Genomic DNA, 12752 nt, shown 5'->3' with positions numbered 1-12752 from the left:
TAGTGCTGGGGAGGAGCCGGCTGTCTTGGTACATGTAAGTACGAGTTGTTGGTGGAGGAGGAGCATATATGGTGCTCACTGTCCTGTGTGGAGTTTTTTTGCCCTTTGATGAGGAGTGAGCTCACTTGCTTTCAGCAGTGTCTGTTATAAGCACATAAGCATGGCCTCTGCCGAGTCAGACCATAGGTCCATCATGCCCAGCAGTCCGCTCCCGCGGCGGCCCCCCAGGTCAATGACCTGTAGTGATCTATTACTCAAGAGCATTTTGTCTTGTATAGTAACCCTCTAATTGTACCCCTGGATTTCCTTACCCCTCAGGAATTCGTCCAATCCCTTTTTGAAACCCAAAACCGTACTCTGCTCAACCACCCCCTCTGGAAGCGCATTCCAGGTGTCCACCACCCTCTGGGTAAAGAAGAACTTCCTAGCATTTGTTCTAAAACTATCTCCCTTCAATTTTTTTGAGTGTCCTCTAGTTCTTGTTGCCCCCGCCAGTCTGAAAAATCTGTCTCTCTCTACCTTCACTATACCCTGCATGATCTTATAAGTTTCTATCATATCCCCTCTAAGTCTCCTCTTTTCTAGGGAAAAGAGCCCCAACTTCTCCAGCCTCTCAGCATACGAGAGGTTTTCCATGCCCTTTATCATTTTTGTCGCTCTTCTCTGGACCCTCTCGAGTATCGCCATATCTTTCTGTTGAGTTCCTTGCTACAAAGTAAGGTCTTTTTACTCCATTGTGGATGGGTGTGATCAGGTTGCTGCCTTCTCCCCAATAGAAGAGAATAGATTTAAAGAGTGTGTTGTGAGATTTGACTATTCTGCCCAGTTTAGGGTTATTAATTTCAATTACCCCAACATTGACTGGATAAATGTTACATCAGGGAGTACTAGGGAGATAAGTTTTTAGACATCATAAATGACTGCTTCTTAAGCAACTGGTCCAGGAACCAACAAGAGGGGGAGCTATTTTAGATTTAGTCTTTAGTGGAATGCAAGGCTTAGTACAGGAGGTAACTGTGTTGGGTCCGCTGGGAAACAGTGATCATAACGTGATCACATTTGAGTCGATACCTGGAGTGATATTGCTAAAGAAATGTACTGTAGCAGCATTTAATTTTTGAAAGGGCGACTACAATAAAATGAGGAAAAGGGATTTATTCTGGGTTTCTCACTCTCATTATCTAATCAAATTAATCATGTTACTAGAAAATGCTTTTTCAGTTTAAAGATGCTTAGAAGAGTACGTCATCTTTTTTTTTTCAGCAACATTTTGCAGTCTTGGTTCAGGCCATTATTTTATCTCAGTTGGACTATGGCAACTCACTTTATGCTTGTTTAAGTAAATGTAATTTGAGGAGGCTGCAACTTATCCAGAATATGGTGGCTAAACTGATATACGGTAAACATAAATATGATCATGTCACACTTTCATTGGTGTCCTGTTTACTGGAGGATCCAATTTAAATGTGCAACCGTAAATTTCAAAATCCTATATGGTATTTTTTCTCCTTTGGTTCCTGTCTCATTTAATTCACAAGAAATCTCTAATTCTAGGAGCTCTAAGGAATATAAACTGGGTTTCCCACTGTTAAAGAAATAAAAAATATGGCCAATTTTTGTCGATCATTTTCTTTTTTATTCATAAAAGTTTGGAATGACCTTCCTTCTATAATTAGAGTTCTCTCTCATCTACCCATTTTTTTGTAAAGTACTGAAGACATATTAATTTCAGAAATTTTCTAATGATCCTTCTTTTTCAAATAATCAATCATAAAAGATAAAATTCTGGCCTAAAAGATAGTTTCTGTTCTAATCTCCTGTATAATTTTATTAATATTTTGTTAACCAAGTCGAGCCCTCCTGTTGGGATGAATCGGTATAAAAAAATCAAAGATTAGATTAAAAGGACCAGTGGCAAAAGTTAGGACTGGAAATCAGACTTGGATGTTATTTAAAAATACTATCATGGAAGCCCAGACCAGATATATTCCACACAGTGCTGTGCTAGGTACTGTAAAAAAAGTAACTAGTTACCCTTACTAGTTACATGGGATAAAAAGTAACTAGTTGCTGATTTCAGTTGCTCTTCACTAAATGTAAATGGTTACTTTACTAGTTACTAGAAAAATTAACTAGGTAGTTAATAGTTACTTTGTTTATTAATTATAGCTATATGAACATTACATCAATGAGTATTTTATTTTCAAATGAGTTTCTTATTGGGTCTGAGCATTAAACGCATTTCAAAATGCTCATTGGTTAAACTGTTCCTGCATGGTGTAAGAATCTGTCCACTGATGCTGAAGAGTCTCTCCACTGGTGTGCTTGATGGAAGGCTCATATTTTTCAGAATACACACTTCTTTCACAGTTGGATAGCGCTGGAGACTGGATATATCACATGCAGCATCATTCAAGAAGAGGTCTAGTTCTGACTGCACAGCATTGTCCCTTTTATTTGATTCATAGAAGCAGAAGAAGCTGACATCTTCACTGCATTAGGAGTTGTGTTTGCAGCATCAGCCTGAGCCTGCATTGCATGCACCAGCAAGTATTTGGCACGAGCTCTGACAACATCTGACTGGATCCAGCGCAGCTTGAATTTTGGATGTGAAATGCTACTATCAAATCATCCTTAGCTTCAAAAACAGTCCAGCCCTTTATGAAGCAATTCTTTTAGCTCAGTAGAGCCCGTTTGGCTGGATGTCACCACGTATAACCACTGCATGGGTAGTTACTGTAATGCACTGAGGCAAGAGAAATGAGTTGAATTGGAGGCTTAAAGAGTGAAATAGCACAACTGGTAATTTATTGTCAGTTCTGCATGTTATGTAAACTGTAACACAAAAGCAATGTGTAAATTTAGTTAGTAGTTACTAAACTAAAGTAACTAGTTAATTTAGTTGATCTTATTGAAAAGTAACTAGTTACTACCCAGCACTGATTCCACATATTAAGAAATGTGGAAAGAAGATACAACGAGAGCCAGCATGGTTACAAGGCGAAGTGAAAGAGGCTATTAGAGCCATAAAACATCCCTTAAAGAATGGACAATGGATCCAAATGAAGAAAATAAGAACATACATAAGCACTGGCAAGTTAGATGCAAAGCTTTGATAAGAAAAGAAATTTGCCAAAGAGGCAAAATCTCATAGTGACAATTTTTTTAGGTACATCAGAAGCAGAAAACTTGTTAGGAAATCCGTGGGACTGTTGGATGATCAAGGAGCAAAAGGGGCACTGAGGGAGGATAAGGCTTTAGCGGAAAGACTAAGGGCTCCTTTTACAAAGGTGCGCTAGCGTTTTTAGTGCATGCACCGGATTAGCGCACGCTATAGCGCGCGCTACCAAAACATCTACCGCCTGCTCAAGAGGAGGCGGTAGCGGCTAGCGCGCATGGCATTTTAAAGCGCGCTATTCCGCACATTAAGGCCCTAACGCACCTATGTAAAAAGGCTCCTTTTACTAAGCTGCGATAGCGGTTTTAGCACGCGCTTAGTGTGCCCTGAATTGCCGCGCGCACTAGACCTTAATGCCAGCATTGAGCTGGCGTTAGTTCTAGCCGCCTAGCGCAGGTTTAGTACGTGCTAAAATCCTGCGTGCGCTAAAAAACGCTATCGCGGCTTAGTAAAAGGAGCCCTAAATGAATTCCTTGCTTCAGTCTTTACGAAAGATGTAAGAGATCTACCTGAACTTTTAATGGTTTTTAAAGGTGAAGATGTGGAGGGACTGAAAAAAATCTCAGAGAATCTAGGAGATGTACTAAACCAAATTGACAAGTTAAAAATTGATAAATCACCTGGGCTGGATAGTACACATCCCAGGATACTAAAAGAACTCAAACATTAAATTGCTGACCTGCTGTTAGTGATCTCACACGTCATTTCCAGATTATTTATAAATAAGTTAAATAGCACCGGTTCCAGTACAGATCCCTGTGGCACGCCACTATTTACGCTCCTCCATTGAGAAAAATGGCTATTTAACCCTACCCTCTATTTTCAGTCCGATTACCAATTCCTAATCCACAACTGAGCATTGCCTCTTATCCCATGACTCTTTAATTTTCTCAGGAGCCTGACTTAGGTGCTGGGCAAAATAGTGGAAACAATTATAAAAAAAATAAAATTGAACACTCAGAAGCCTGACTTCAGTGCTGGGCAAAATAGTGGAAACAATTATAAAAAAAATAAAATTGAACACTCAGATCTGTAATCTGTCACTAAAATCATCTGTAGTGCCTGAAGATTGGAGGGTGGCCAATGCTACGTTGGTTTTTAAAAAGGGTTCCAGGGGAGATCCAGGAAATTACAGACCGATAAGCCTGACTTCAGTGCTGGGCAAAATAGTGGAAATAATTCTAAAAAATAAAATTGAACACTTAGGGCTCCTTTTACTAAGCTATGATAGCGTTTTTAGCGCGCGCAGAATTTTAGTGCACGCCAAACCCATGCTACGCGGCTAGAACTAACGCCAGCTCAAGGCTGGCGTTAGCGTCTAGCATGCGCGGCAATTCTGCACACACCGAGCGTGCTAAAACCACTATCGCAGCTTAGTAAAAGGAGCCCTTAGACAAACATCATTTAATGGGACACAGTCAGCATGATTTCAACCAAGGGAAATCTTGCCTCACCAATTTGCTTGACTTCTTTGAAGGTGTGAATAAACATGTGGATAAAGGTGGGACAGTTGATGTAGTGTATATAGATTTTCAGAAAGCTTATTACAAAGTTTCTCATGAGAGGCTCCTGAGAAAATTAAAGAGTCATGGGATAGGAGGCAATGTTCAGTTGTGGATTAGGAATTGGTAATCAGACAGAAAATAGAGGGTAGGGTTAAATAGCCATTTTTCTCAATGGCGGAGGGTAAATAGTGGAGTGCCACAGGGATCTGTACTGGAACCGGTGCTATTTAACTTATTTATAAATAATCTGGAAATTGGAATGACAACTGAGATGATTACATTTACAGATGACACTAAACTGTTGTTAAAACACATGCAGATTGTGAAAAATTGCAGGCATTCCTTAAGAAATTAGAAGACTGGGCATCCAAATGGCAGATGAAATTTAATATGGACAAATGAAAAGTGATACACATTGGTAAAAATAAACCATATCATAGTTAACAGATGCTAGAGTCTGCCTTGGGGGTTAGCACCCAACCCCCCTTTTACAAAACCGCAATAGGAACTCTGAGTGTCGGGAGCAGCACAGAGCATTCAGCGCACCAGCCTGCGCTATTGCACTATTGTAAAAAGGGGGGAGGGGCAAGAAAAACATCTAGGTGTCATTGTAGAGAATATGATGAAACCTTCCGCCCAATGTGTGGTAAAAGCCAAAAAAGCAAACAAGATGCTAGAAATTATTAGTAAAGGAATGGTTAACAAGACTAAGAATGTTACAATGCCTCTGTATCGCTCCATGGTGTGACCTCACCCAGAGTACTGCATTCAGATGTGGTCGCTATATCTCAAGAAAGATATAGTGGCACTAGGAAAGGTTCAAAGAGTGACCAAGATGATAAAGGGGATGAGGAAAGACTAAAAAAGTTAGGGCAGCTTGGAAAAGAGATGGCTGAGGGGAGATATGATTGAAGTCTACTAAATCCTAAGTGGTGCAGAATAGGCACAAGTGGATCGAGTTTTTTACTCTGTCAGAAATTATAAATACTAGGGGACGCCCAATGAAGTTACCGAGAAATACTTTTACAACCAATAGGAGGAAATGTTGTTTCACTCAGAGAATAGTCAATCTCTGGAATGTTTTGCCAGAGGTTGTGGTAAGAGTGGTTAACATAGCTGGTTATAAGAAAGGTTTAGACCAGGGCTGCCCAAGTTCAGTCCTCGAGATCTACTGGCAGGCCAGGTTTTCAGAATATCCACAATGAACATGCATGAGAGAGATTTGCATACCAAGAAGGAAGTGCAGGCAAATCTCTCTCATGCATATTGATTGTGGATATCTTGAAAACCTGGCCTGCCAGTAGATATCGAGGACCGGACTTGGGCAGCCTTGGTTTAGACAATTTCCTGAAGGAAAAGTCCATAGTCTGTTATTGAGACAGACTTGGGGAAAGCCACTGCTTATCCTGGATCAGTAGCATGGAATGTTGCTACTATTTGGGTTTTTGCCAGATACTCGTGACCTGGATTGGCCACCATGAAGACCCAGTAAGGCTATTCTTATGTTCTTACAAGTATATTCATATATAAGTTCATATAACAATTTCCAAGTAGTTTTGGTAGTACAACAGACAGTTTCATGTACAGGATATGCATCTTGAAAATGTATGAGACACATCTGCATATCTTTGGGCCTCCACAATATGTAAATTTATCACTATTTTGATTGGCTGTGGTGCAATGGGGACAAGTTTGAGGACCATGAAGTTGGAATAAAGTAGCCAGTGTGAAAAGTAAACTAGAAATGAAAGGAATCTGCTACAGATTAGAAAGTACGCTAATGTATATATTCCTCAGTCAGTGATAAGAAAGATATACACAATGCAAAGTAGCATCCTACTCATTCATTTCATAAGAATGGTGTCAGGTTGTTTTTGGTTGGGGGGGGGGGGTCATTCAACCCTTTTTCAAATTCATGGTGCACCATATATTTTCCTACCATCCCATCTTTTGAGTAAGTTCTATGTCGTGAAAGTAAAACCCTGACAGACATAAACTCTAAAACAGTTGTACTGTGGAACTTCTTTTCTGTTTCTTATGTTGTTGTGGGGGTGGTGATGCTGGGAGGTCCCATTTACTAAGGCATTCATCATGTGCAAATCAGAAGTGAATGAAGGGATGGATTTAGCAGCAAATCTCTGAGGGGTGGGTCCAAATAACCCCGCCCTTCACCAGCCTGAATATTATTTTGAAGAATGAAAAGAAATATTCCTCAGGTCATACCCAGCCAGCTGGGTCTGCAGGATTCCCATAATAAATATGAATGAGATATGATCTGTATACACTGGAGGCTGTGCAAGCAAATCTCTACTATGCATAATCAGTATGGATAGTCTGGTGTGCCCCAGAACTATGCTGAGAAGCATTGCCATTTACACAGTGTTGAATTGAGTCCTAATAAGAACATAAACTGTTTCATGTTGAGTCATCCTGTCTCCAGCAGTGGCCAATTTAGGTCACAAGAACCCAAGAGGACTCAAAAGAATTCCTCATCTGTCCAGCTAATAATTGTTTGTGGACTTTTCCTCCAGAAATAACACATCCACTGGAAACAAATTTCACAGCTTAATTGCATGCTGAGCAATAAAATGCATTCTCTGATTTGTTTTAAATCTGCTGTTAGTTTCATTGACCTTCTACATCCATTATGTCTATTGTAAGGTATGGCAACCATAACTGCACGCCATTTTTAAGATGTAGTTGCACCATAGATCGAATACAGGCAGGGCCGCCATCAGGGCAGTACTACCAGTCCTGCATTCAGGGGCCCGGAGCTGACAGGGGGCCCGGGCTCCCCCAGGGTCCTAGGCAGTGTTCTAAGGCAGGGGCGCCAGTAGCTCGCCAAGGCAAAGTGAGTCGATCACCCAGGACTCACTTTGTCTTGGCGATCTAATCTATCGGGCCGATCAGTCTTCCTCTCCCCGACGTCAATTCTGCAGTCGGAGAGGAAGTTCGGGCCAGCCAATCGCTGCCTGGCTGGGCGGAACTTCCTCTCCGACGGCAAAATTGACATCGGGGAGAGGAAGACTGATCAGCCCGAAGCAGGGAGAGCATGCGTCGGCGTTGGCTTTGGGGCCTGTTATCCATTGGTGGGTCCAATTCCCCGATTGCAGCGGCAGTGGCAGTGGCTTGGGGAACGGCAGGGAAACAGAAGGAAAGAAGAGAAACAGAAAAAAAGAAAGAAAGGTCAGGGAGAGAGGAAGAAAAAGTTGGGGGAGGGAATGAGGTGTGGAGGAGAGAAAGCATACAGGCTGATAGAAGGGAAGAAAGATTGGATGCACAGTCAGAAGAAGAAAGTGCAACCAGAGACTCATGAAATCACCAGACAAGGTAGGAAAAATTATTTTATTTTAAATTTAGCAAAGTGGAGGCAGTATTACCACAGTTTTCAAAGGAATTTGCCCAAATAACTTAATAGTTAACTGGGTAAATTCCCAGAGATGAAAACTTCCCTTCACTTCCCTTCACAGTTCTGAATTTATATCTGCTGTCTATATTTTACAATATGGTCCCCTTTTACTAAACCGCAATAGTGGTTTTTAGCGCAGGGAGCCTATGAGCGTCAAGAGCAGCGCTGGGCATTCAGCGCAGCTCCCTGCGCTAAAAACTGCTATTGTGGTTTAATAAAAAGGATGGAGGGTATATTTGTCTATTTTTGTATGGTTGTTACTGAGGTGACAATGCATAGAATCATCTGCCTTGACCTCTTTGAAAAAAACCCAAAATAGGAATGATAATTAACATTTTCTCAGCGTATAGTGTGCTTTGTGTTTTTTAATTTTATTGTTGGTAGATCATTTTGACTTGGTCATTTTAAAGTAGCTCACAAGCTCAAAAAGTTTGGGCACCTCTGAGCTAGAGCGTTGAAACTGTGTATTTCTATTTTATCCCCCCTTTTACAAAACTGTGGAGCGTTTTTTAGCGACAACCGTGGTGGTAGCAGCTCTGATGCTCAGAATTCTATGAGCGTCAGGGCTGTTACCACTGTGGCTAAAATCCACACTACAGTTTTGTAAAAGAGTGAGGGGTTAGTTTGTGATGAGATATTCCATACTAGGCAAAGGTGTTTTCTGTGTTCTGTGTGTTCGAAAGACATGGTTTTCTGTTAGGATTGACGGTGTAGGATTGATCTGTGCTGGTCTGGCTTGTTTAGTTTTACAATGGGTGTATTGATGTACTGCTCACTGCAATATGTAAGATGCTGCCTTTTCCTAGGTACTCATGTGTGACGTGTGGTTTGTTACTAAAAACCTGTTTTTCTTACAGATGGGGGGGTGCCAAAAATGATGGGCCCCGGGTGTTACATATGCTACGTACGCCACTGTATGTAAAGATACCAGAAAGCTGGCGTAGCAAAAACTTTAAGTAAATTGTTATTCTTCTAAGTTTTGAGTATTTAACCCTCCCACAATCTCACGGGCACTCGTTTCAAATTTCAAGTTTATTGAGATTTTGATTTAAACGCAATATCAAATATTTTCAATGCGTATAACAAAAATAAATTTGGGGAAATAAATAAAACCATTTGAACAATAAACATACAAACATATCCATAGATGTTTAAAATTACATAAGGAGTACAAGGATAAACTACATTTGTTTAAAAATGCGTTCTCCGCGCCTGCTCATAAATTTGTTGACTGGAAGGATCCAGCAATGTGGCCAGATGCCATTCAGGACAAAGACAGAGAAAGAATTGGGCAATTTGGATTAATGATGGAAGATGATTTAAAGCAAATGGCACAGTCTATGAGTAAAGATGTTGACGGACGTTCTTTTTATGAATATCTCCTCTATGCCAAATCACCCAATGGACGTGAGAAGATTTTACGGGACTGGCTTAGGTGGAGCATTAGCAGAAAAGTATGTGTGTATTCGGCCCATGGAAGAAGGGGGGGGGTGTCGGGGGGGGGGGGGGGAAGGGGTGCATGGGGGACCCAATAGGATTGCTCAGTAAGGGGCCCAGAAATTTCTGATGGCGGCCCTGAATACAGGGACATGGTATATTCAGTTTTATTCTCAGTTACTTGATATAAGACTTTTGCAATATGAAGGGAGACAAAGGCTTCAGCTCTAAAACTGTAATTAGTTATTGCAGTGATACATTAAAATAAACACGGGTAAGCAATAATATACAGAGCGTCGTCAACTAAAAGTGAAATTAGGCAACGGAGTTGTCTTTTAACATTAATGATACTTATTTTATGTATTTTCTCAAGCATTCATACATTAAAAACTATTGGGCTCCTTTTACAAAGCCACAGTACAAAGGTAAATGCTCCAACGCTCGCAGGCTCGCGGTAGAAACCTCTACCGCAGCTTTGTAAAAGCCAGCGTTTATTTCTAGTGTACATGAGAATAGATCATGCTAGCATCCCACTCATGAGATGTACAGTTAATACCCAAGGGATCAGATTATTCTGATTATATGTAACAGATTTTAGCACCGTTTTTCACACTATTACTTGGTAGAAGGATGCAAAACCATATCACTAAAAATGAAAGATAATGAACAAACATTTTTTTCTGTGTTTTTCCCCCTGGGGAACAATATTGTATTATAATGAACTTTGTATCACTATCTCACAAATCCAGAAATCCCTCACTTCCTCCAAATGGTGAAACTCATTTTTTTGCCATTAAGCTTGCCAGCTCTCCCCATCTCCCCCCTCCCCCCCCCCCACACACACAGAATGGCATACTTTAAAGTAGGATCTGTGTTTGACCAGACTTGCAGAAGCCCATAAAAACAACATTCACTTGTAGAGTAAGGGTGCTCTGAAAAAAACGGAGACCGGCCCTTTATTAAACTGTTCTTTCTCCTGGATTCCTTACCAATCCTCTTTTTCTTTTTAATTCCAAACTGATCTTGTTAAGAGGCTGTTTTTAATAACTAGCTCTGTAAAGAGAATGACAGCTAAAATGTAGGTGAATTGTAATGGCACAATTAAAGCCGTTAGGGTGACTTCTGCATTCAGACAAGCCCTCGATTTAGAGGCTTCAGTCTTCAGTTTGATGCAGGAGTTAAAAATTCCTGCCAAAACTGAAAGATCCTGAAGCTTGAAACTGGTTCTTCTTTGGAGAAGAGACACAGCAGGGGAGGGAAGCCTTCTGCTAGAGTCTAAATAAAGGTTATTTGGGTCATGTTCAGTAATGAAACTGAGATGTAATTAGCTTCACTTGCATTCATGCTGTATCCTCCCCTTTCCCAGAAGAATCATTTCCAAGCCCTGGTGCTTCCACCTCCTTCATGTACACTTCTGAAAATGTTCTCCCTGGAATCTGAAAATAGAAGATCATTTAAGGGTGCATCTGCCCTCCTTTCTTCACACTAACAATCAATAAAACCAGAGAGCCCACGACTCATCACCTTCCATGCATTGGGCACCACTGTATACAAAGATGTCAGGCAAGTATTACTGCTCTTTTCCTCGCTCTCCTGATCCTTACAGCCCCGTCTCCTGCCTCAAAACAGAAATCCACAGAGGTTCGCGGAACATATTTCGCTGCTTTTTCAGGATAGACATGAAATCCTTAGTTCTTTTTGCAAGGATTCAGCATTTGCTGTGAATTCCAGGCATCATATCCAAACTGAGAAGCAGGGTCATAGAGACAGGTTCAATGATCTGTGTGAAACCTAGAGATCAATAGTCCCTTCCCCCCCCCCCCATCCTTTCCTGCTTCATGCCAGATTCTCCCTTACCTCTTTGGGGTCCAGCCTCAGAGGAAGGTACCAGGCAGTGAGCTCCCGTGGAACATTGTTGAGATCCAGGGTGCTGTGTCCTTTCACCTCCTCTAATTCTCGCCGACTGTTATGGTAATGATGGGTATAGACTAGCAAGAGAGCGTGTGAAACCAGTAAATCCAGACTTACATTTCCCTCTGGATTTCACAGGAGAAATTTCACTATGCCCCCAGGGTTAGAGAGTGAATATGACAAGCACATTTCTTTTTCTTCCTCTCCCTCCTCCTCCACCCCCACCCCCCCCATAGGGGCTCCACACATTTCCTTTCTCAGTCTTGCTTATTTTTGCTGCCTTCTGTCAGCACTGATCAATTATGAGATAGACAGGCTTACCATGGACATTTTGAGTATCCTCATACCCTTTTTTTTGATAGATAAGGATTAATTTCATTTGCTAAGATCATTCTCTAAGCCTATTTCTCTTCTACATTACCTGCTTATAATGCCTTCCTCCTAACCTTTGCCATGGCTTTAATTATGATTGGATGATTGGTTACAGATGCTTTTGCAAACCTCCCATTTTAATTTTCCTTTGAACATAATGTGAATAATATAGAAAAGCTTGTTGTACTATTGCCGAGAGATATTTTAATTAGGCCTGTATAGATAGCCGGATTTGGGACTACCATATATACTCAAATACAGGATGAGATTTTTGGGCCCCAAAAGTGGGGGTCTTGTCCTATATTTGGGCCATCACCCAGTGACCACCCAACCTCCTCTGCCGGCCTGCCCTATGAGTTGGTAGGCCTGGACAGGAGGGATCCCTCCCGACTGGGCTGATTCTAACAATTTTTTCCCCCCCCCCCCCCCATCCTGTGTACCTTTTTTCACCTTTTTGAATCCCTGATGGTCCAGTGGTGTATGGGCAGGAGTGAGCTTTCCGCGCTCCTGCCCCGCGCTGAGCCCCCTTTGCTCTCTGGATGCCTGCCTCAGATCTTGTGGCCATCGGTGCATCCGGCACGCAGGAGTGAGCTTTTCTAGCTCTCGCCTGGCCCTGCACCGCTCCCTGAATGGTTGCAACCAGTTCTTGTGAGTCCTGTGAGTGTTTTTTGTTTTTGTTTTCATCGCTTGGATTGTTTTCACTGTGGAACATTGGGCCTTCCTGTTTTGTTGCTTCTTTTCCATATCTCTGGGCATGTACAAAAATGGTTCCATTGAAATGTAATAGCTGAGAGTAAACTAATATAATACAGTCTCCTTTTGATGATTTTGCACTGAAACAATGTCAAATTTATCCTCTAAACTGTATATTATGTATATTGATATTAGATCCCTAGTATGTGTTGAATTAGGGTAAAAACTTGTACTATAACTATAGCTA

The 12752-nt window shown here is 41.4% G+C and overlaps 1 protein-coding gene across 1 annotated transcript in view; it reads right to left on the bottom strand.

Moving 5' to 3' along the window:
* Positions 1 to 11405, bottom strand: part of SERTAD4 (SERTA domain containing 4) — a 29562-nt gene extending 18157 nt beyond the window's left edge. The window contains exon 1 of the mRNA XM_033937206.1: positions 11387 to 11405. The gene's annotated coding sequence lies outside the window, so the exon portion shown is untranslated. The remainder of the gene's footprint in view (positions 1 to 11386) is intronic.
* Positions 11406 to 12752: the final 1347 nt, after the last annotated feature.

Source organism: Geotrypetes seraphini, chromosome 3, assembly GCF_902459505.1.
Source record: "Geotrypetes seraphini chromosome 3, aGeoSer1.1, whole genome shotgun sequence".
Taxonomy (NCBI): domain Eukaryota; kingdom Metazoa; phylum Chordata; class Amphibia; order Gymnophiona; family Dermophiidae; genus Geotrypetes; species Geotrypetes seraphini.
Note: the sequence above shows the minus strand (reverse complement) of the source record. Positions and strands in the feature narration are given on the sequence as shown.